Below are 21,780 nucleotides of genomic sequence, written 5' to 3'. Positions count from 1 at the left end.
CATCATATTCTGCTTCTGGGCTTCTAACAGGCAGGATACTGGACTAAACAGACCTCTCGGGTTCAAAGAGACCCGTCCATCATTTCTACTATATGTTGGAAAAGCAATTCATCATTTAATTTATATGCCGCTTTCCCACAAAAAGTGCCCAAAGTAGCTAACAACACAACAGCAATACAAAAACAAGAAAGCGTAGCAATACATCAATTACAATAGTACAATAATAATAAGCAATCCAATAACCACAATAATAAGCAACCCAAACAATTCATTTCATGAATGCAGACATTATTACAAAATAGGCAAAACCAGCCATAACAACGCAATATCAACTATTCCTTATCAGTAATGTGGAAGCCAGAGCCAAACACCCTAAGCTTTCCCTAGGCATGAAGGCATTAATAAACAATACAAACTGCAAACAGCTGCCCTGCAGGAGCACAAAGTGCAAAAAATAGCAAGCGGGTTTCTTACATCTTGCAACAGCTGTTCTCTCCCATGTCTCTCATGCTGCTGCAGTTCTCAACATTCCTACAGAGGTGAGGGTAGTGGTCTTTAGCCTTCATACACTCAGGAGAAGTATGTATGTGTTGACACATTTGAAGCAGCAGAAACTTTCAGAGCACAGGGGAAAGTTTCTGCTGCTTCAAATGGTCAACATACACATCCTTCTCCTGAGTGTATGAGGTAGAAGATCCAGCAGCACCGCCATGTACACCAAGATACGGACCTTAAGATCATCTACAGGGGCCCTTCTCCGTGAGCCACTGCCAAAGGAAGTGAGGCAGGTGGCTACTAGGAGGAGGGCTTTCTCCGCTGTGGCACCCTGGCTGTGGAATGAGCTCCCCAGAGAGGTCCGCCTGGCGCCTACACTGTACTGCTTTTGTCGCCAGCTGAAGACTTTTTATTCTCTCAGTATTTTAACACTTAATTTTAACTTAAGTTTAAATTTTACTGTTCTAACTCTGTATTTTAATCTTATATCAATTTTGTTGCGTGGTTTTATCCTGGTTATGCTTTTTATACTGTATTTTGTAATTGTGCTTTTAACATGTTGGTTGTTTTATTATGGTTTTAACTTTTGTGAACCACCCAGAGAGCTTCGGCTATTGGGCAGTATAAAAATGTAATAAATAAATAAATAAATAAAGATACCTGGCTCTTGTTTTTTTAAAAAATAAATAAATCTGGTTATTTCCTAGAAGGCACAGAGCAACACAACTTTATGCATCTAGTGCTCCTCTTTAAACCAAACTCTCAACTATTAGTAATAAACAATGTGTTGTGTTTCTCAGAAAACGCCTGCTTTCGATGGGAGGCAAATGACAAGGCTTGCGAAGTAATCCACAAAGCTTTTATCATGCAACAAACGTCTCTTCTACCTGAAGAGACTCTAACTTCTTGGAAACGTCCCCCTAGGCAAAACTATGCAAACTAAGCAAGATAATTGTCCGCTCAAGAAGAATAGGAACCCACTTCAGAGTGCCTGGTGCGGAGGCAGGTTCTGGCGTACTTGAACCGACTTTCTCACGCCTTCCTTCCGCCCCATGTGTTTGAGCTTCCGGCGGACCCTAGCATCAGCTAGCTTGTCGGGACGCTTACCTCCGGAAGAAACCTTACTTCCCACTGAGTGTGTAGGATTTGGCCTTGAGAAGATAAGCTCTGGAGAGGGCTGACTCCCAGCTGGGGAATCGCCTGTGAGAGCTTCCTCCCCCACTGGTACAGGCTGGCTGGTGTCTGGCGCTGCGTCTTCTAGTTCTGAATCTGATTCTGATTGATTACCTGAAACATCTTCTCCCAAAACAGGGGCAGTAGGATTAGACATGACACCATGTTGAACATATATAGTCAATTGGAAAGGGTTGCCAGCTGTAACAATTGACCGCATTTTGATGACACTCACTATATGTTCCTACATTTACTATATGTTCCTGGATGCAATCACGGCTAGGAGTTGGGATGGCACAGTGAAGATATAGTAAATACAACACAAATTCATATGGCACTTTTACAGTTTCATTGGCCAAAAGAAAAAAGAAAAAGTGTTAAGTGTTAAAATTAACACTTAATTTTAACTTAAATTTAAATTTTACTGTTTTAACTCTGTATTTTAATCTTATATCAATTTTGCTGTGTGGTTTTATCCTGGTTGTTCTTTTTATACTGTATTTTGTATTTGTGCTTTTAACCTATTTGTTGTTTTATTATGATTTTAACTTTTGTGAACCACCCAGAGAGCTTCGGCTATTGGGCAGTATAAAAATGTAATAAATAAATAAATAAATAAAGATACCTGGCTCTTGTTTTTTAAAAAAATAAGTAAATTATCTGGTTATTTCCTAGAAGGCACAGAGCAACACAACTTTATGCATCTAGTGCTCCTCTTTAAACCTAACTCTCAACTATTAGTAATAAACAAGCTATTGGGCGGTATAAAAATGTAATAAATAAATAAATAAATAAATAAGAAAAAGCAGATTGCTTCTCCCCAAGACAATGAGGGAAGCAGAGAAGGGGAGGGAAGGACAAAGGATGAGTCTTGAGACCCACACTAATGTGTACTTAAAATTTGTTACAGTTGGGAATGAGGATTAAGGGATTAAGCCAAAGGTTTGTAGAAAAAAGATTTGAGGAGGGATTTGAGAGAGAAAGGTAACATTATGTACATCAACCTCTCTCCAATCTAGAACCCTCCAGATGTGTTGGACAAGAACTCCCATCATCCTCAGCCAGCATGACCATGTCTGGGGATGATGGGTTGCAATCTGGTTCATGTGACACTATTTAAGTAATCAAAGGAGCTACTTTCAACTTCATCTGAACAATGCACTTTATTCAGAGCAATTTCAGGGCCTACTGTTCTGCACTTGCATCTCTAACACTGTGGCCCTGTTCAGAAGACACCTTAAACCACACCTTTAACAATAATGACCCTGTTAGAAGACACCTTAAACCAGCTTTATTCACCGTGGCTAAAGCCGTAGTTTAAGGTGTCTTCTGAACAGGGCCTGGGGCTCCATTTCCTCCTCCTCCTCCTCCAAACTCCACCTCCCTGCTACTGATGGCTTTACTTCTGAGATCCATACATATCTGATACATAATCCAACACACCTGGAGGGTCGCAGGTTGGGGGAGGCAGGAAGGGAGTTCTAGAGGCAGTGAGAATATCTTGCTTGAGATAGAGAGCAAGAGACCCTTGGGTGCCTCTGGTTGGAAGACAAGAGCAGGGGGGGGGGAGAAAAGGTGAGGTGGAATAAGGCCATGCAGAGCTTTAGAGTCAAGAAGTCTGCACTGGAGATCAATGGGAAGCCAATGGAAAGGTTTGAGGACTGGCATTACACAGTCTGAATGATAGCAAAAGTGAGCTACTTTGGCAGCAGAGCAGACGTGGGCAACTTGTTACCCTCCAAATGTTTTGGCTTACAACTTTCTTCATTCCTCACTATTGGATATGCTGGCTAGGGCTGATGTGAGTTGTAGTTCAAAACATCTGGAGTTCAAAATAATTTGCCCACCCCATGTAGTAGAGCTTTGGGCACAGATGAGGGGACTGAGATGTGACAGGAGAAGACCAAGACAGAGAAAAGAAGATCTCTGTAATCAAGGCAAAAGATGATTTGTCTGGATGAACCGGAGTTTTAGCAAAAGGGATGCAAAGAAGTAGATAGGTGGTTTCAATGAAAGGAATCTTAAGACGAGCATAAGAAGCAAGAGAGAATGATTGACTCTATCAAAAGGCAGCAGGGAAGCCAAGGAGGACAAGGAGAAAGTAGATTGCTTTTGATTTGACAGGTCTGCCCCATCTTGAATCCAGGCTAAAATCACCACGGGTTCCAGAAGGTGTGGAAGCTCATTCAAGAAGTGCTGCATTGCATTTGAGAAGATTCCAGGCCTGAAATAGCAGGCATGAGCCCTTATCACTGCTCACATCGCTAGAATCAAAACACATTCAATGCAGGTGAGAAAAATGGCCTTCTAAATACCATAATATCATGGGTATCAGATGCGCAAACAACAACTCATGGGTGGCATCATCATTATTATTATTTATTTATATAGCACCATCAATGATACTAGGACACTGATCTCCTGAAGAGCTCTTTTTTTCCTCTGACAGTCCCCAAGTACACTAAGTGACCAGGATGATGAACTGGAAAAAAGTTGAACCAAAGCTCAAAAAAAAAAAAAAAATTATAGGTGGAGAAAATATTACTAGGGCGCAATCCTAGGTATGTTTAGACAGAAAGAAGTCCCACAACTTTGACTGGGGTCTATTGGGAGCTGTGTGACATTTTTTTGTGTAAACATCAAAGGAGTGTGCCCTTAATCACTTTTGAAATTACTGAGTACTGAACAAATTATTTCTAAAAATAGAAAAATCTGTCACAAATTCATTTTCAGTTATTATAGTGTTTAGTCATCTAGCCAATTAATAAAAAAGAGCAATGACAAGATCCATGTGCCCTCAGAGTTTCTGCCTTAGTTTAATTTTGGCCCAGCAACTTCTCCTCTATAGTGTACTTAATTGTGGAAACATGAAAATGATGTATCGATACTCTGATCCAAAATAACTTTAGGAAGTTATTTCAAGTTTGTTATGTAAGACTGCAGCCTGTCCTTAAAGATGTGGCTGGTGGATAATTGTGAAGAAATGACCTTTGGAACATTTTTTAAAAATGTTCCCTGTACATGACGTCTGTTGTTGAGAGATGGGTGGGAACCCAAGGGTTGAGGGATAAATATGAGGGAGGTATTTTTATATTATTGCAGAAGATATGCTGACAATCATTATTCAAGGTGGACTTTGACTGGAATTCACAGCTGAACAGTTGGAAGCAATAAAAAACCTATGACTGCAAAGAGTGGTTGAAATGTCACTGCCACACAAGAATTAAATAATCGTAGAAACTCAATGGTCTTGATTTTCATATTATGCATTTATATCTCGCTTTTTTTCCTGCAAGGAACCCAAGGCGTCATACACAATCCTCCTCCTCTCCATTTTATCCTCACAACAACAACCCTGTGAGGTGGGTTGGGCTGAGAGTCTGTGACTGGCCCCAAGTCACCCAGTGGGTTTCGATGGCCAAGTGGGGACTAGAACCCAGATCTCCCGACTCCCAGTCTGACATTCTAGCCATTACACCACACCACACCACACTTTTGTTGGAAGGGCACTGTAAAATCATAATAACAACAGAGGAGGTGTGTCTGTCCATCCATAGGCATCAGCCGACACCGCTTGCACAACCTCAACTTAGCACTTCAAGCAACCTGAAATGAGCGAAAATGATTGTTTCTGGGAGGAGGCAGTTCGATGGAGCTTGCATAAGGGAGTCCCACTGCCTCCTTCCAGAAACGAACATTTCCGCTTAGGAAGCGCTAAACCTCCTTCGCATAAGCGGTGTGTCTCTCTTGAGCAATGGAATCAGTGGGACCCACTGCTTGGAGAAAGGAACTGATGGGGCAGAAGGGAATCTGCGTAGGTGAAAACCTTACACTGGAAACTGGCATGCATAATAAGTGGTCGCTAGGGGCGGGCACTTCAGGGTTGCTTTGTTTTTTAAACGCTGTAAATAATTTTAATCAGTTTAAATGTGTCCACGTGGTTGAAACGTGCAGTAACATATTAAGCCATTAGGAGTCTCTAACCAGCACGTAACTTTGCAATCCATAGAGTTTGAAGCCAGGGGAGATTAGTAGGCTGAGGAACAGAGTTAGATGCCTTCCACTTCCCTCACTCCCTGCTGTGAGGTAGCCTTCCTCTGGGGGAATGCAGTAAACAGGCCCTTCCCTCACAGAGCAATAGGGCTGCATCATGGCAGGGGCTATGCCTACGAGTGCTAGCAGCCATGGCTTCTCTCAGACGGGGCAGGCACAATGTGTCCAACTCTGACAGCTCTGTAAGTTTGGTTGAAGGCTTCACCATATCAAAACTAAGGGCTATTCCAACCTACGCAAAGCTGGAACTGTTCATTAGTATTTATTAAAGAGGAGCAAGCACCAACCCACCAACCCACGCATCTCCATGGCTGTTGGCAAGCTGAACCCCATCACTTACCCGTCTCTCTCTCTCCTTATGGAATAATCTGATCTGTGAGAAAATGAGGGCATTACGGGATTTGGCAGAGGATAAAGAATGCAATTATCAAGGAGGCCGAGAAGGGCGGTGCTATTGAGATCATGAATACACACAACTATGCAGTGGAAGTAATATGACAATTAAGCGACATTGTCCTGTACCCACATGTGTCATCCTACAGATTTTATTCAAAGCAACAATTGGTGTGACCCTTGTGGAAAGAGTAATGGGGCATATGACATAAGTGATCCTGAATACTGTTCTTTATATAAACAACTCGCCATATTCCCCTGCCCCCAAGGAGACCTATTGTCTAGGAGGTTTTTTTGGTTTGTTTTTACTGAAACTCAAATGTGTGAGATTTTCTTCCTAAGGGATTACAACACACTGAGTTGCTAATGCTCTACATCTCTCTTACTGACCTTTCTTACATGATCTAATTCAACGGTAGGTAACCTTTTGGGCCCATGGCACATCTGAAAATCTGAGAAACTGCCATGGGCACAGCCATAAAACACTGTGGATGGGCATAGCTAGTCACAACGGACAAATAGCATTCTTGGAGGCATTCATGGCAAATTAAGATGGCAGCAACTAGAGATCCCCACTTTGTTTGAAGCAATTCTAGCTGCCAATAAGAAAATAGGAACATAGTTTTTATATAGAAATGGGGCGGAGTAGGGTGTCTAAGTGGGCACCAAGGAAGATATCTGGGGTACACACTAGTGCCCATGAGTGCCACACTGCCTACCACAATCTAGTTTAAGATGTGTAACATGACATCACACTGTCTATTGACCTGTCCCATCTAGGATAAGTGGCTACTGATGGCCACCACATAGCATGGATTATATCACGTCACATACTAGGTCTGACCACACAATAGTTTGTCCCTACTGAGACAAGCCCTGTTCTCATATTTATTTTTAAACTTATAACCCACGCTCTTTCAAAAAAACAAAACAAAAACCCAACAACCTCAACACAGCTCATAATAATCATAAAATATCTATAACTATTGAAAAAACCCCCAATAACATTAATCATAGAGAAACAGCATTTGACACGACACCTTCTCCCCCTGACATACTCTTTTAAAAGAGCCTAAGACAGTGGAAACGACACTGCACTCACAGCTATATTACCCAGGACTATAAAGAACTTCCTGGCAGGGCTCTTAATACAGGCTTGCAGCAGGGTATCTTCATCCAAGGTAGGTGTGGGCAACTTCTGAGGGTTGGGAGCCACATAACCAACACTTTAGTCAATGAAAGCAGACATATTCATGAACGTCCATTAGCTTCTCCCATGTGAACTGTACAATCAACCAAAATTAGATTCCTGTCTCACTCTTTAAATAATTATCCGACCATTAATTATATGGGGGAAAGTAATAGGTCTGCTATCAGATTGTGATAAATTCATAACTCGTAAGTTTCCATTTGTAGTTGTAGTCAGGGGTGGGGGGGAATTGATCAAATTTATACAGGAAATTGCAATTTCCTGCAATGGCAATCACTTGACATACATAGGAAAACCACTTGGGTCATGATTTCCTTATCTGTATCCTGAACTATTTATAAATTCAGCCTATGAGTTGCTCTTTGTTCGGCTTGATCCTGTAACTTTATTGAATGTGTACCTGCTCATGTTCTGTGATGACCAATATATTTTAGCTAAATAAATCTTGGTTATGGTTCATGAATCAATAGGCTTCCATTTGTAGTTTTTTAAAAAATGACAGCTTTACATTTGAAAATGCCTTATATCCATAGACCTGCATAAACAGCCAGAGATGTAGCAATTGGATCAGGAGCTAGGCAAACCTGGTGCTCTCCAGATAATAATAATAATAATAATAATAATAATAATAATAATAATAATTTTATTTATTTGTTACCCGCCTCTCCCACTGGATCGAGGCGAGGTACAACACAAATAAAAACACCATAAAATACATACAAATAATTCAAACGTTTAAAACCAGTGCATCATTAAAAGCAGCACACCATTAAAAAAAGCATCTTAAAACTTTGTTGTTTTGGATCACAACTCCCATCAGCTCCAGCCATGCTGGCCAATGGTCCGGGATTATAGGAGTTGTAGTACAAAGCATCTGGAGAGCACCAGGTTGCAACTCCTGGGAGACATGGGTTCAAATCCCCAGTCAGCCATGATGCCCAATGGGTGATCTTGTGGCAGTCACTATCTCTCAGCCTAACCTACCTCACAGGGTTGCTGTGAAGATAAAATGGGAGCAAGAACCATGGCCTCCACCCAAGCTCCTCAGGAGGAAGGAAGGGGTATACGCTTAATAAGTAGCCATTTCAAAAATTCTGTTGGAAAAGCAAAATTAGTCAAAGAAAAAATAAATTTCCAGTGAATTTTGCTGAAGGCCTTTTCTGCATCCAAAGAAATGATGGCTGACTGGTCAGTTCTTTCGGAATTTAAGGCTACCGGATTGACAACTAATCTGAGATTATCTCTCCCCACCCACCCCTGTCTATTTTGAATAAATCCCACGTGGTCTGGTCGAACCAATGTTGCAATAACTCATTGCAATCTATCGGCCAGTGTTGCTGTTAATATTTTGATATCCACATCGGTTAATGATATGTGTTGACAGCACAGTAGACGTTATCCTTACCAGGCTTAGAAATCACAGTAATATACGCATCATTTAACAAAGGAGAAAGGGAGCCTGATTCAAAAAATATGATTACAGAAGCATAACAACTTTAGAGCTAGAAAGCTAGAGAATGTTTTATACCACTCAGTTGGAAATCCATCCGAACTCCTCCACAGGTCTGGAACTGGAACTTGAGTACTGCAAGTGGGATTCCAACCCTGGGCCGAGGGGTCTTCCAAACAGCCTTCTCCTGTGGGTATTCGCCTGTGTTGTTCCTAAACTCTGGAGCGTGCTCCCTGTGGAGTTGTGACTGGTCCCCCACTCTCCCTGCATTCAGGAAGGGTCTCAAGACACATCTTTTTAATTTTCCGTTCTAAATTGTTGTGGCTTTTAAGAGTGTTTTTAACATTTTGCTGTGTTCCTATTTGATTATTATTCTTGCTTTCCAAATTTTCGTAAACCACCTTGGTTGGTTTTACAAAGGCGGTATAAGAAAATGCAAAAAATTAAACATTAAATTCCTACCCTGTACCCCACGCCCCTCCATATACCCATACAAACACAGTACAGTAAACTAGTACAGTGAGAACAATTCCAAAGGCTAAGAGTTGTTCACGGACCTAGTTGGCTGTACAGAGGATGTGAGAAGCTGAATCCTCACAGCTGATTTGGTGTCACTAATGTGCCGTAACCACCGCATGGCTGCTACACTGCATAAGAGTTTATTAGCGATAAGAGATTGACTTTGATTGGGCAGTGTGTACTCTGCCCTCGAGCTGCCCTCAACGTTCTGTACCAAATAATTGTCAGGCGCTCGAAGATCTCGAGGCTGACGGCTCCAATTCCAGTGGGGGTGGTGAATCCGCTACAGGTTTCAGTCAGAACCAGTCAGAAGGCTAAAGGAGCTATCCAAGGTGTGGACCTGAGCATGGAGATATCTTGATACACCTCTGTTCGAGTGCTTTCAACAAATCAGCAACTGGCCAGATACAATCACTGTACCCTGTAGTTCCTGCCTGCCCTTCTGACTCACTGTTTTATGCCAGGTTGGACTATGATCCAGTGGATCATCTCCATAAGGAAAACTCCTCTCTGAAATATCCTTCCTTTGTGCTGAATCATAGAATCATAGAATCATAGAATAGCAGAGTTGGAAGGGGCCTACAAGGCCATCGAGTCCAACTCCCTGCTCAATGCAGGAATCCACCCTAAAGCATCCCTGACAGATGGTTGTCCAGCTGCCTCTTGAATGCCTCTAGTGTGGGAGAGCCCACAACCTCCCTAGGTCACTGATTCCATTGTCATACTGCTCTAACAGTCAGGAAGTTTTTCCTGATGTCCAGCCAGAATCTGGCTTCCTTTAACTTGAGCCCGTTATTCCGTGTCCTGAACTCTGGGAGGATCAAGAAGAGATCTTGGCCCTCCTCTGTGTGACAACCTTTTAAGTATTTGAAGAGTGCTGTCATGTCTCCCCTCAATCTTCTCTTCTCCAGGCTCAACATGCTCAGTTCTTTCAGTCTCTCTTCATAGGGCTTTGTTTCTAGACCTCTGATCATCCTGGTTGCCCTCTTCTGAACACGCTCCAGCTTGTCTGCGTCCTTCTTGAATTGTGGAGCCCAGAACTGGACACAATACTGCATTTATCACCGCGCCAATATTGAGTTAATTTAATTTAGGTCTCTTCCCCCCCCCCCCCCGCCCTCCCTGTTGAACTGGAAGCACACACTGAATGAAACCACAGCTGCCAACAGGCAGGGCATGTCCTGGAGGTTAACGACAGGGTGGATAATGAGAGCTAAATAAGATAAAAATTGCCAAGCTTTTAATCCAACAGCTAATTGCCAGGAAATCCCCAACCTGCAGAGGAACGCATTTTCCCCCCCAGCGCCTCCACAAGCGAAGAAGAAAACTGCACACATATCCGTACACGCCCCTGCCTACCTCAACTGGCATCTATGTCTTGCACAGTGGGCAGGGGGAGAGTGAAGAGGTTACAGGTCCACGCAATTTGGTAGCACAAGCATGAATTTCTACAGCAATGTCTTGGGGTCGGAGAGGCAATTCCCCCCTCCTAGAACCCACCAGGAGGCTGCCAACCCCCTTGCCCAATTTGGGTGGCAAATTCGCCAGCCAAACACACCCCAAAGGTACACCAGGCCCAGAGCTTGCTCACCAGTCCTCTCCCACCACGGCCAGTGGCAGGCTTCTGGAAGCAGCTCCAAAGGTCTGCTTTAGAGAGGGCAGCCCTCTATATAGAGACTGTCAGAGGACAGTCCTTTGAAGAGGTGTCCAGTCCAGGTCCGGATTAAAGAAAAAGAAGCAGCCGGAGCCTTGAAGTTGCCTGTCAACTGTTGGTGCCTACATAGCAGACAGAGCAGCACACGGTCTTCCCCACTAGGCTGAGCTGTATTGTGTTTCTCCTTAAAGATAATTATTTCTAATTTTTCATCTATACGTATAAATATGCATTTTTATGCAAATCAGTGTCCTCTTCTGTTCTTTTTTTTTTTTTGGTGATGCATTTCCTCTGTTTGGGCAACATGTAAGTGGTCACCCTACACAGATCTTTCCTGCCCAGCGAGTACAATTAGTTCTGTTGTATAAATTCAAAGCTGACCTGATCCCCTGGTTAGATTGTGTTTCTCAGTTCACAAGTGCAAAGGGATACAGTAGTTTAGCAGTGAGCAAAATCAGTTGGGTTAAGTTTAGACTCAACGTGTCACTTAGACTTCCAACAACCTGGCACTATGACCTTTGTAGTTCATGACACATCTGTTCCGTGGCATTGTAAAAGCTTGGAACCTACTCAAGTTGTCAATGACCTCTGGTGGAACTGAACTACCTTCTTCACACTCTTAACCTTCCAACCAATGGCATCCCCAAGGCCAATAAAAACTGGAGAAGTATTCCAGACCTTCGTTACTCTCCCAAGTGAGTTGGCTACCAAGGATCACACCTTCCAGTTGCTCCTGACTCAGGTGATCAAACTCTACAACCAGTCATAGAGAAACAACCATGGGCCACACAGCTGGCTGCTTCAGGGCAACAGAGAAGACTGTGGTTCTATATTCTGAGCACAACAGATGACCTTTGCCACATGAAGGAGGGAAATTTACAGACCTATGCCAGTGGCTTCTGAATTTCAACAGTTAGCAACAGGAACGGGGAGGGGGCATGGCTCAGAGTTGGAGCACAAAAGGTATCAAGTTCAATCATCTGGCATATCTGGTTATAGACCAGGGGTGCAGAATCTGGCCTGTCTGGGCTCCCAGTCAGATCCTCCTGGGGTCTCCAGAAGGACAGGTCCTTCCTTTTCCTCCAGCCACTGATCATTTGGCGGTTTTCCAGTGTTTGTGTAGTTTTTCCCCCATTCTAAAAGGTTGAAAGGCCTCTCCTAAGGCTTAGGTACCATTAGTAAGAGCTTTAACTTAAAATATGCTAGTATTTGGCCCTACCCCTTTGGCCACACCCACTTCTGGAATGCAGAGAACTTCTCCATGGAATTCGGCCCTTGGGCTAAAACAGGTTGAACACCTCTGCTGTAGAGTCTCGGGTTGCTGCATTTCAAAAGACATTGGACAGACACTGAGAATGGCCAGTACACAATACTGGCCATTAGTCTGACTCAACAAGGCAATTTCAAATGTTCAGATGGGGTCCGAGACCCTCAACCATTTGCCAAAAAGGGACCAATTTCCATAACTGTATTTGTCTTTATGTAAGGTCCCAACTCTCTTCCAATCACAATTTTATTCACAAATAAAAATCCTTCCCAGGATGCCAACTGTGCAGACAACCCCTCAGCATGCAGAAAGATTTTCAGCCAACCAAGGTTCAACATTACTGATTATCACTATACAGAGGTGTCCAAAGATATGACATTTAGATAACTTTTCATGTCCCACCTCTTCACCCAGGCTGTCCCTGAGGTGTGATCCAGCCAGTCATACTCTCCAATATACAACAGAGGGTCTAGTTCTCCTTCCCCAACTTGGTGCCCTCCAGATGTGTTGGACTCCAACTCCCATAATTCCCAGCCAGCATGGCCAATAGAAATTATGGGACTTGCAGTCCAACATACCTGGAGGACACCAGGTTGGGGAGGGCTGGTATAGTTTTATTACTAATAATTAATAATTATTGTACTGTTTCATTGTTGTGTTTTATTTTTATATACTAGTGGCAATGAGATTATATATTCACTGTTTTGATACCTTCTAGGAAGGATGTATATGAGTTTGTGCAATACAGGAGAAGAAGAAATAAGATCAGATTTCTCCTGACATTTTAAAATTTAAAAAGCTGCATTCCATGTCTTCCCCCCACAAACAAACACACACACACACACACACACACACACACACACACACACCTTTGGTAACAGTCATCACCCAATCTCAGACACAATAAAAGAAATCCATTCTTTATGTCCAGAAGTATTCCTGACATTTAGAACGAACTTATCAGCTTCCCCAGATACTGAATAAAACCTTTCCTTTCAAAAGGAGGCTGGGAATCTGGTGTCTCGGAATATTACATTTGCAGCTATTATCTTGAAGGGTGTTAGCCAACATTTCCTTTACATGCTTAATAAAGTAAATATTTACTCTTCAGTTGAGCAAGCAAATATTCTGCCACAGAATTGCTGAAAAAGGACAACAACTTTGCTCAAAGTCAAACACAGTTAGAAACAAGTTCACACAGCAGCAAAGTTTTCCCTCAAGGAGTCCAAGAATTGGGACTTGAAATTTAAATACTTTGGAATGGGGAAGAAAAATTCTAATAATAAGGGAAAGTCTCTTGACACAAAGTACATGTCTTGCCTAAACAATGATCTCAAGGCATATGATCTCAAGGGAATGATTGTGGGGCTTTCGACTGGGTAGCCAGTAAGCTCCCTCGATGTGAAATCACCTAGAAACCATATAGCTCCTTGAAAGAAGGGCAGAGTCCCACTGTAATCAATCACATGATGCTAATGGAGATTGGATCTTCCAGATGTTTTGGACTACATCTCCCATCATGCGCGATAATTGAGGCAGCAATACAATTGAGGCAGTTAACAGGTGGAGTAACATTCAGTTGTGATAAAAAGTGCAGAGCATTACAGCAGTATAACAAATTTATCCTTATGGGAGCTCAGGAATGTAGAACACTTTGGATCTTACAAAGACATGCAGTGAGCAGGAAGTGAGTCACTTATATTTCCTGCTTCTCTCACCCCACCCCACCCAAAAAAAGCCACTCAGGGTGAACCAGTGCCATCCTAGCCTTAAACTGAATTTTGGGGCGACTCCATATATCTTTCTCTTGTGTCAATACAGCCATACACTTTTTTAAAAAAAGCAAATACACATAAGACTGACAATTCTATTGTCAATTCCATTGTCTACTTTGGGTGCCATTTTTCTTTCATATCCGGTGCATTAGAAACAGCTGCTGCCCATAGGAAACAATGCAGAAAAATCTAGGACTTTAGTGTAGCTTGAGATACTCCTCCTCCTCCTCCTCCACCACTACCACCACCAAGAGGTTGGAGTGAAGACAGGAGTTCATGCCTACTAACTCGGGTCTTATTTCACAAGAAAAAGTTGATTTTATTTTATTAGTGTTTAAAATTGCACTGCCAAGCAAATCAAAGTCCATCGTTAACATCCCAATATTGTTTGGTCGACCTGTGGCTGAAGGGAAATTTCTGAAGTCGACCCTGCAAATGCGCAGTTTTCTATACAGCTAGGTCAGCAAGTGTACAGAAATGGTACAATGTAGGTCAGGCACAATTCCCAGCGTTTCATTCATAACTGGGAATTGGAGGGATATGCTGTCCTCTCACATTGATGACCTGACAGCGCCTCCCATGATCGAGAGTGGCATGCTGTCTCTTTTCATTCTCATCTTCTAAAGAAGTCCTGATGTGTGCAAATACAAGCTTCTGATGGCGAAAAGTGCAGAATGTCTAGTGTGAAACTATTCTATCAATCTACTGCTCTACTGGTGGACTAATGAGCACCCAGAGTTAGCCTCACATTCCCTTGTTCCTCCCTTCTCTCTGCTAGTTTATTACCTTTTCCCTCTTCCCCACACCAAATCACAATTTAGATTATAAGTGCATCAGAGCAGAGACCTACCTTTTGTGTGCATAATATTCAGGAGGGCCATATGCACCGATCATGCTAGATCAGCATAATAATCACAAAGATGTGAATCCATTTATTTCAGAGGTTCCTTTTCGTTCTTTTATACCCCCCCATATGAGCATGAGTAACCACATCCAGAAAGAAACTTGTGCAGATGCATACTACAGCAGCTTGATCAGCGACATCCACATTGTCAACCACTTACGAACATTTCACCCTCTGGGTGGAGCTTCAACGAAGCAACAGCTGGTTTTAGCAGCAGCCACCCTACTAGACTCACAGTAGAAGTGTCCCCTTTGTTCAACACTGAGTGGACTGAAATCATAGTATCTCCAGACTAAGCCAGGGTTGCACAACTTTGTTGACCCCCCGGGGCCGTATATAATGCTGGTTCAGGATTTGAGGATCACACACACAAACACACACCAGTAATCCTGATGTCAGATCAGGCAAAGTGTGGGGGGGGAGTGGGGGTTTGACTACAACCAACACTGGGAGAGGCAAATGAGCCATCAGAGGAGCTTCCTGTATATGTCTGAAATTAGCCTCCAATAGATAGCTTCCCTGGGGGAAGCACCGTGCGTCTGTGGCAAGACTCTAGTCTCCCCTGCCATCTCCTCTTCTATGGCAGAGTCCTTCTGCCTGCCTCACTTTTGCTCTTGGCTTCTGCTTCACTCTCTTGCTTTTGCCTGCCCTGCTTGAAAGCAGGCTGGCATAGCAGAACTGGCTTCAGGGGTGGGGTGAGTCGGTGAGGCAGGCAGTGGCGGACTATGGGGTGGGCACAGAAAAGCCCTGTGGGAATGCATGTGGCCCTTAGGTGTAGTGTAGTGGTTAAAGTGTTGGACTTGGAGTCGGGAGGTCCAGCTTCTATTCCCCCCTCAGTCACAGAAGCTCACTGGGTGACTTTGGGCCAGTCACAGACTCTCAGCCCAACCCACCTCACAGGGTTGTTGCGAGGATAAAGTGGATAGGAGGAGGATTATGTATGCTTCCTTGGGTTCCTTAAGGAGGAAAAAAGGGATATAAATGCAATAAAATAAATAAATAAATGCACATAATGGAAGACAAGTCTCCTAAAGTCTAGACTCTTCTAGAAAGTTCTACTTCTGTAGTTCAGGCAAATGTATCCTGTTAAGTCTGCACTATCCAGAAGCTACATGGAAGATTTTTTTTCCAGACCTCAAACTAACCAATGTAGCAAATTTAGAAGGCCAGAACTCTGCAGGTTTATAATAATACAATATGTGCAGAGGGAGATGTATCTGCAGATATACTGAAGTGTTGGCTTGAAAGAAATTTCCTTTCTAAAAATTAATTAAAATATCCAGTTACTTCATTTGTCATCCACCCTAATCGTTGTTCATTAAAAAAAAAAAAAAGATGCGTGTGAGGTAATCGCTGTTGTTGCTGCCAATTAGGTCCACGGGACTAGTTGTTTCAAATCAACTCTCGCCCCAGAGATGTTTCTATAAAGAGCTCAGCAGAGATATTTCAAAACCACTTATAAGTTTTGAATGAAGATATGAAATGGCTTGTGGGTACTGTAGCAGAAAAGGAGGCCCAGTTGCCCCTCAACAATCTGATTCAAGTGTGGCCTAGATATGGCAATCATTTTTTTTATACCCCTAGAAGCATGTTAGTCTTAAAGAATACCATAAATCACAGTATACACTATTACACTATACAAAAAAACCCACCACCCTATGAAATATAAGACACGCTTTGTCTCAAAGCATCCCTAAGAGTGAGTGCTTTGGCATACTGTAAACAAAACTAAAAATGACTTGAATGTTTATCCCATTCAGTGCCCGAGGACATGAAAATTAAATTTCTCACATGTGGTAGTGAAATGTCTGTCCAAGCAGAAGGAGCTCCTGTTCCAGTTCATATTCAGAATGATCAAGGATTTTGTTCAGCCCACATTTTAAAGTGAACAAGCCTAATCTGCACTTCGTGGATTCATTGCCATATCAGAACACAGTTATCCCTCTGTTTTCACATTCCTCTGAAGTTTTTTCAGATAAAAAAAATATGCACATACAAATATTTTAATTTAAAACGCTTACAGAAATGCATATTTTTGGGTCGAATGCATACTAAAATGAGCATTTGGGGGGGAGATACATTAAAAAAGAATGTGAATTTTCATGCAGGTTTTTGTTTGTTTGTTTGTTTAGATCCCAAATTGATGCAGATGCGGGAGGGAATGGACTTATGAATAAACATATGTGAAATGGACAGGGGGGAAAGTACAACAAAATCAATGAATGACTTCCACCAAAAGATATTACGGTTATAACAAAGGCAGGTGCTATTAAGACTCCATCCATGCTGTGTGACCTGTGATGCCTGTTTTCACTTGTGCAAATAATGTCACGTTGCAGTGATGAAACATGCAGTGGTGAAGTCCCCCCTCACCTCATACAGCTTCCAAAATGTGTGCAGACAGGGAAACATATCCCATATACATGGAAGACCCAACTGGTCAACAGCTGGTTGGCCACTGTGTGAACAGAGTGCTGGACTAGATGGACCCTTGGTCTGATCCAGCAGGGCTCTTCTTATGTTCTTATGTTCATTCCTTTGTTAAGGTGAAAAGAAGGGTGGCAAAGTGTTCTACTTTGTAGAGGACAGTCCTCTATTTGAAAGTGACCTCTAGTTGATGGGCTTCCCAGTCCAGGTCTGATTTAAGGTAGAAGAAATAAGAAATAAGAAGAGGGAGCGGAGGCCTTGAAATGTCCCATCAAGTGTTAACACCTCAGACAGCAGATTGAGCAGGAACAGAAGGTCAGTCTAGTTAGTCTTTCTCTGATGAGATATATTGTATATCTATTGAAATTATAAGTACTATTGCTAAATATTTATATATGTAAGTTAGCATATGCAAATGATATGTAAATTGGTGTCCGCTTTTTCAGTGATGCATTTCCTCTTTTTGGCAATGCGTAAGAGGCTACGCAAATGAAAAGTCAGCAAGAGGCAACTTTTGTTGAGGAATTTGTGTGAAGCAGACAACAGGTGAAAAATTAAAATTAAAAATATACCACCCAAGAGTGGTATATTTTTCTCCGTCTCTCAAAATACTAGAACCCGGGGTCATCCCATGAAACTGATTGGTGGGAGATCCAGGACGAATAAAAGGAAGGACTTCTTCACACAGCGCATCGTTAAATTATGGAACTGACTACCACAGGATGTGGTGATGGCCACCAATCTGGATGGCTTTAAAAGGGGGTTGGATAAGTTCCTGGAGGCAAAGGCTATCAATGGCTACTAGCCCTGATGGTTGTGTGCTATCTCCAGTATTTGAGGCAATAAGCCTGTGTGCACCAGTTGCTGGGGAATATGGGTGGGAGGCCAGATTTGGCCTCTAGGCCTGAGGTTCTGCATCCGTATTTTAAGGGCTGCCTCTCTATGAGTAGCAGTCAAATTTCATATGTGCCACAGCTGCAAAGGATGTATTCATAAACTGTGTTGTTTTTTCTTCTAACTATTTAAAATTGGGGGGGGGGAATCCTATTGCGTCTTACTATATTTTTCAGTTGTAGTAGTTCTTTATGGCAGAATGCTTCAAGCAAGCATTACCAAGTTCAAAAACCTTTATCGCAATCTTGTAGCACTGTAGTTCAGTTAATACACACAGTGCCTTCAGGTAGTAGTCAGTGCTGCATCATCACCTCAAAGATAACAAACGTGTGCGTCTTTGTGTTTGGAACAGTCCCTAGCTAAACATTGGATCAACACTGTAAAGGAGCTCAGATATTCATACTGGAGCAGAATATATCACATGAAAAATGGTCCTACAAAAGCAAATCAACACAAAATATCATGGCAACAGCAAGATGAGGTTACTGCAACACACTCAGCGTAGAGTTGCCTTTGACCCATGTTTGGAAACTCCCACTGGTGTGCAAAACAGTGCAATTGTGAGGGCTTGTGTTTCTGAACACACAACTCCAATACTGTTCAATTTTCACTGGCTTCCAGCCTGTTTCCTGTACAATTTAAAGTGCTGAGGAATAACCTTTAAAGCCCCAAAGGATACTTCTCCAGATGAGCATTCATTAGCAAAGGCCCTGTTCTGTCATCCTTGGACGTTTGGCTGGGATGCAGGATAAGCAGGATTCCACAGACCATCATTTGAGGCCCAATTCCCCCTCCCGCAATCCTCTCCCAATCCTCTAGCATGCACAGAGGGCTTGGCGAGAGGCAGGTTTTTCTCATTTATGCAAGGTATTGAGAAGGGAAGACCCAGGGGGAATCTCTCCCACTGCTCAGAAGGGACGCCTGCTGTTTCTGACCTGCTTGAGAACTGCAGTGGAAATGAGACCTCCAGCCCAGGGATCTGTGTGGTGCTGAGACTCCACCTCAGAGGGCTGAGACCACGTGCCCCTGGTGAGCTATTCAGTGGATCTGTGGATTCCTGACGATAGGCTCTTCTCAGGTACTGCTCCTAAATCATGGAATTCCCAACACTAGGATGCCTAATTGGGCCTGTTCCTCATTGGTATTTTGGCACATGGTTAGACTCCTTTCGTTCTACTGAATCGTTAGTTTGGTCTGGTTTCCCCCCTCTCTGGTATATTGTTTGGCTGCAGACTCTTAGTTCCTGATTAGCATTTATTTATTTATTTATTACATTTCTATACCGCCCCATAGCCGGAGCTCTCTGGGCGGTTCACAAAAAAATTATTGTGTTTTATTGATTGCATGCTGCTTTAATTGTGTTCTGTGAGCCACACTGCAACGGGCATGACAAAAAGAAATAGGTGAAATATAAATATTCTAATACATCCATTCAGGCAGTACTGAAGAAGGTACCCACAGGCCATCTTGGGGATCATAAATGGACAAAAAAAATCCAATCCCTTTCTTAGGAAATCTTCAAGCTCATGATCATACCAGCAAAGAAAAGCCTCATGCCATTAGAATAGTTCCATAAACCACAAATCAAGACGTAATGCTTTGAAATGTAATTATTTATCTTCTTGGTTTATCCTGCACTAATGTGGAAATTGTGCCCCCACCACCACTAAAAACGCCCCCTTAAAAATAAAATACATGTGTATACTGGGAAAAGCTAAACAACATAGCTGAAAAGCAGGAAATGTAAAATGCATAGATACTACACAGGCAACATGTGTATACTGGGGGGAAACTAAACTACATAGTTTTCTATGCAGAAAATGTAAAACGTATTGATAATATACAGGCGCATCCTGACATTTTAAACAAATCTTTACATTTGTGATCCTGAAGAGAGTGTGCAGAATCATGCGTCTTTTAAAGTCAACATGACTGACTTCTAAGTAAATACGCTCAGGAACAGGCGTGTCGGTCTCTATTTCAAAGTATCTATTCCCAAGAGACAAATTACCTTTCACTCTGCTGGAGGTTTAGTATTATTCCTCTTCATTACCCATGTTCCTCTCTACGCATGATAATTAAGTAGCAACCAACTTGGTGTATCAATGGCTGTTTAGGAAATTACATGACAGGCAAGGGAGAGAAAAATCTAAAAAGTTTGACCACACAGCCTACCACTAGCTGGTCTCAAGAAAGACTGGCAAATCTTTATTTATTTACCTCAAAGACAGAGCCAATAACAATTAAGATCACCAATTCCATGTATTTATTATTAGTATTATTTCAGTAGGACAGAGAGGTAAACGCATTTCCAGCAGGCACCCTCATTTGAATGAAAACTCTTAAGTTGATCAGGTCAGCCTTTCTACATATGAGAAGGAGGACATGCACGCATACAAGAGCGGCTGATTCATCCCCATGGCAACGGCAACAAACAAAAGGGCAAACTAATTCAAGGAGCAGCGTTCTTCAGATGAAAAGAACAGGAGGAAGAAAATGCTTTCTTCCTGTATTTCTGGGAGGTTTGGCTGGCATGTTTGGGTTCTTAATGTAATTGGATCCCAGGCTGTAATTGTAACTCTCAAACATTACCCATGCACCAAGCGCATTTTTTATTAAATTAGAGGATTTGCTTCAAATAATGGAAAGCCAATATAACCAAGCAGTTAAGAACACAGCCGTTAAGACGGACCCGCCAAACCTCACCTCACCTACTATGATTTCACATTAAATACAGACCTTTTCATTCCCAGGACCCTTGGAAGTCATTACTGAGCTCACCTTCACAACCTTAGCTAGGCCACTGCAATTCAGCCTTGCAACTCTACATCCACAAAGGTTAACTTGCTAGCCCAACAAAAAATTAGCCAGCCTGCTAATTCATAATTTTGGGTAGTATCCAATGTTAGTCCTACATAGAGAAGTCATGGCTAACTTTAATCCCTTTCATTTCAGTGGGTTTACTGTATGTTGGACTATCATTGGATACTACCCTATAAGTCAGTTCTTTGGGGCACCATGAAAAATGAAAACCTGTGTAGTATAGACTGGATATGATGCTGGCCTTGGATAGAGAGATCCCCACTCAGCCATAAAGTTCACCACTTTCTGTCTATAACCATGTCTTAGCTTCGGCGACCTTACAAGGTCATTAGGAGGATTAGGACATTAGAAAACTAATGGACACGGTTGACAGCTCCACCAAGGAAGGACAAAGCACAAATGTGATTGATTGATAGATAGATAGATAGATAGATAGATAGATAGATAGATAAATAGATAGATAGATAGGCTTAATCTACACCAAGCAGGATGTAGCAGTTTGAAAGCGGTATATAAGAGGCAGGAGCCACACTACTGCTTTATAGTGGTATTGAAGTGCACTGACAACTGTTGGGGCCCATTGACACATGCCATATACCACTTTCATACTGCTTTCATAGTGCAATACCCTGCTTGGTGTAGATTAGGCCATAGATAGATAGACAGATGATTTAGATTAGGATTACATTAGGATTAGATGAGATTGATAGGAAAACTCATTTCAGTTATGAAAACTCCCTCCA

At 42.4% G+C, this 21,780-nt stretch overlaps 1 protein-coding gene across 4 annotated transcripts in view; it reads right to left on the bottom strand.

The window, feature by feature from the left end:
• The window catches only part of EPS8 (EGFR pathway substrate 8, signaling adaptor), a 176,353-nt gene that overhangs the window by 111,240 nt on the left and 43,333 nt on the right, over nucleotides 1–21,780 (bottom strand). Inside the window, exon 1 of one of the 4 annotated variants that reach the window (XM_063134847.1) lies at nucleotides 9,745–9,795. The exons of the other annotated variants lie outside the window; for them this stretch is intronic. The gene's annotated coding sequence lies outside the window, so the exon portion shown is untranslated. Of the gene's footprint in view, nucleotides 1–9,744; nucleotides 9,796–21,780 lie in introns of those variants that run through there. 4 annotated transcript variants of the gene reach the window in all.

The sequence above is a fragment of the Elgaria multicarinata genome, chromosome 9 (assembly GCF_023053635.1).
Source record: "Elgaria multicarinata webbii isolate HBS135686 ecotype San Diego chromosome 9, rElgMul1.1.pri, whole genome shotgun sequence".
Classification (NCBI taxonomy): Eukaryota; Metazoa; Chordata; class Lepidosauria; order Squamata; family Anguidae; genus Elgaria; species Elgaria multicarinata.
The sequence above is the reverse complement of the archived record's forward strand: the minus strand, read 5'-3'. Positions and strand labels throughout refer to the sequence as shown.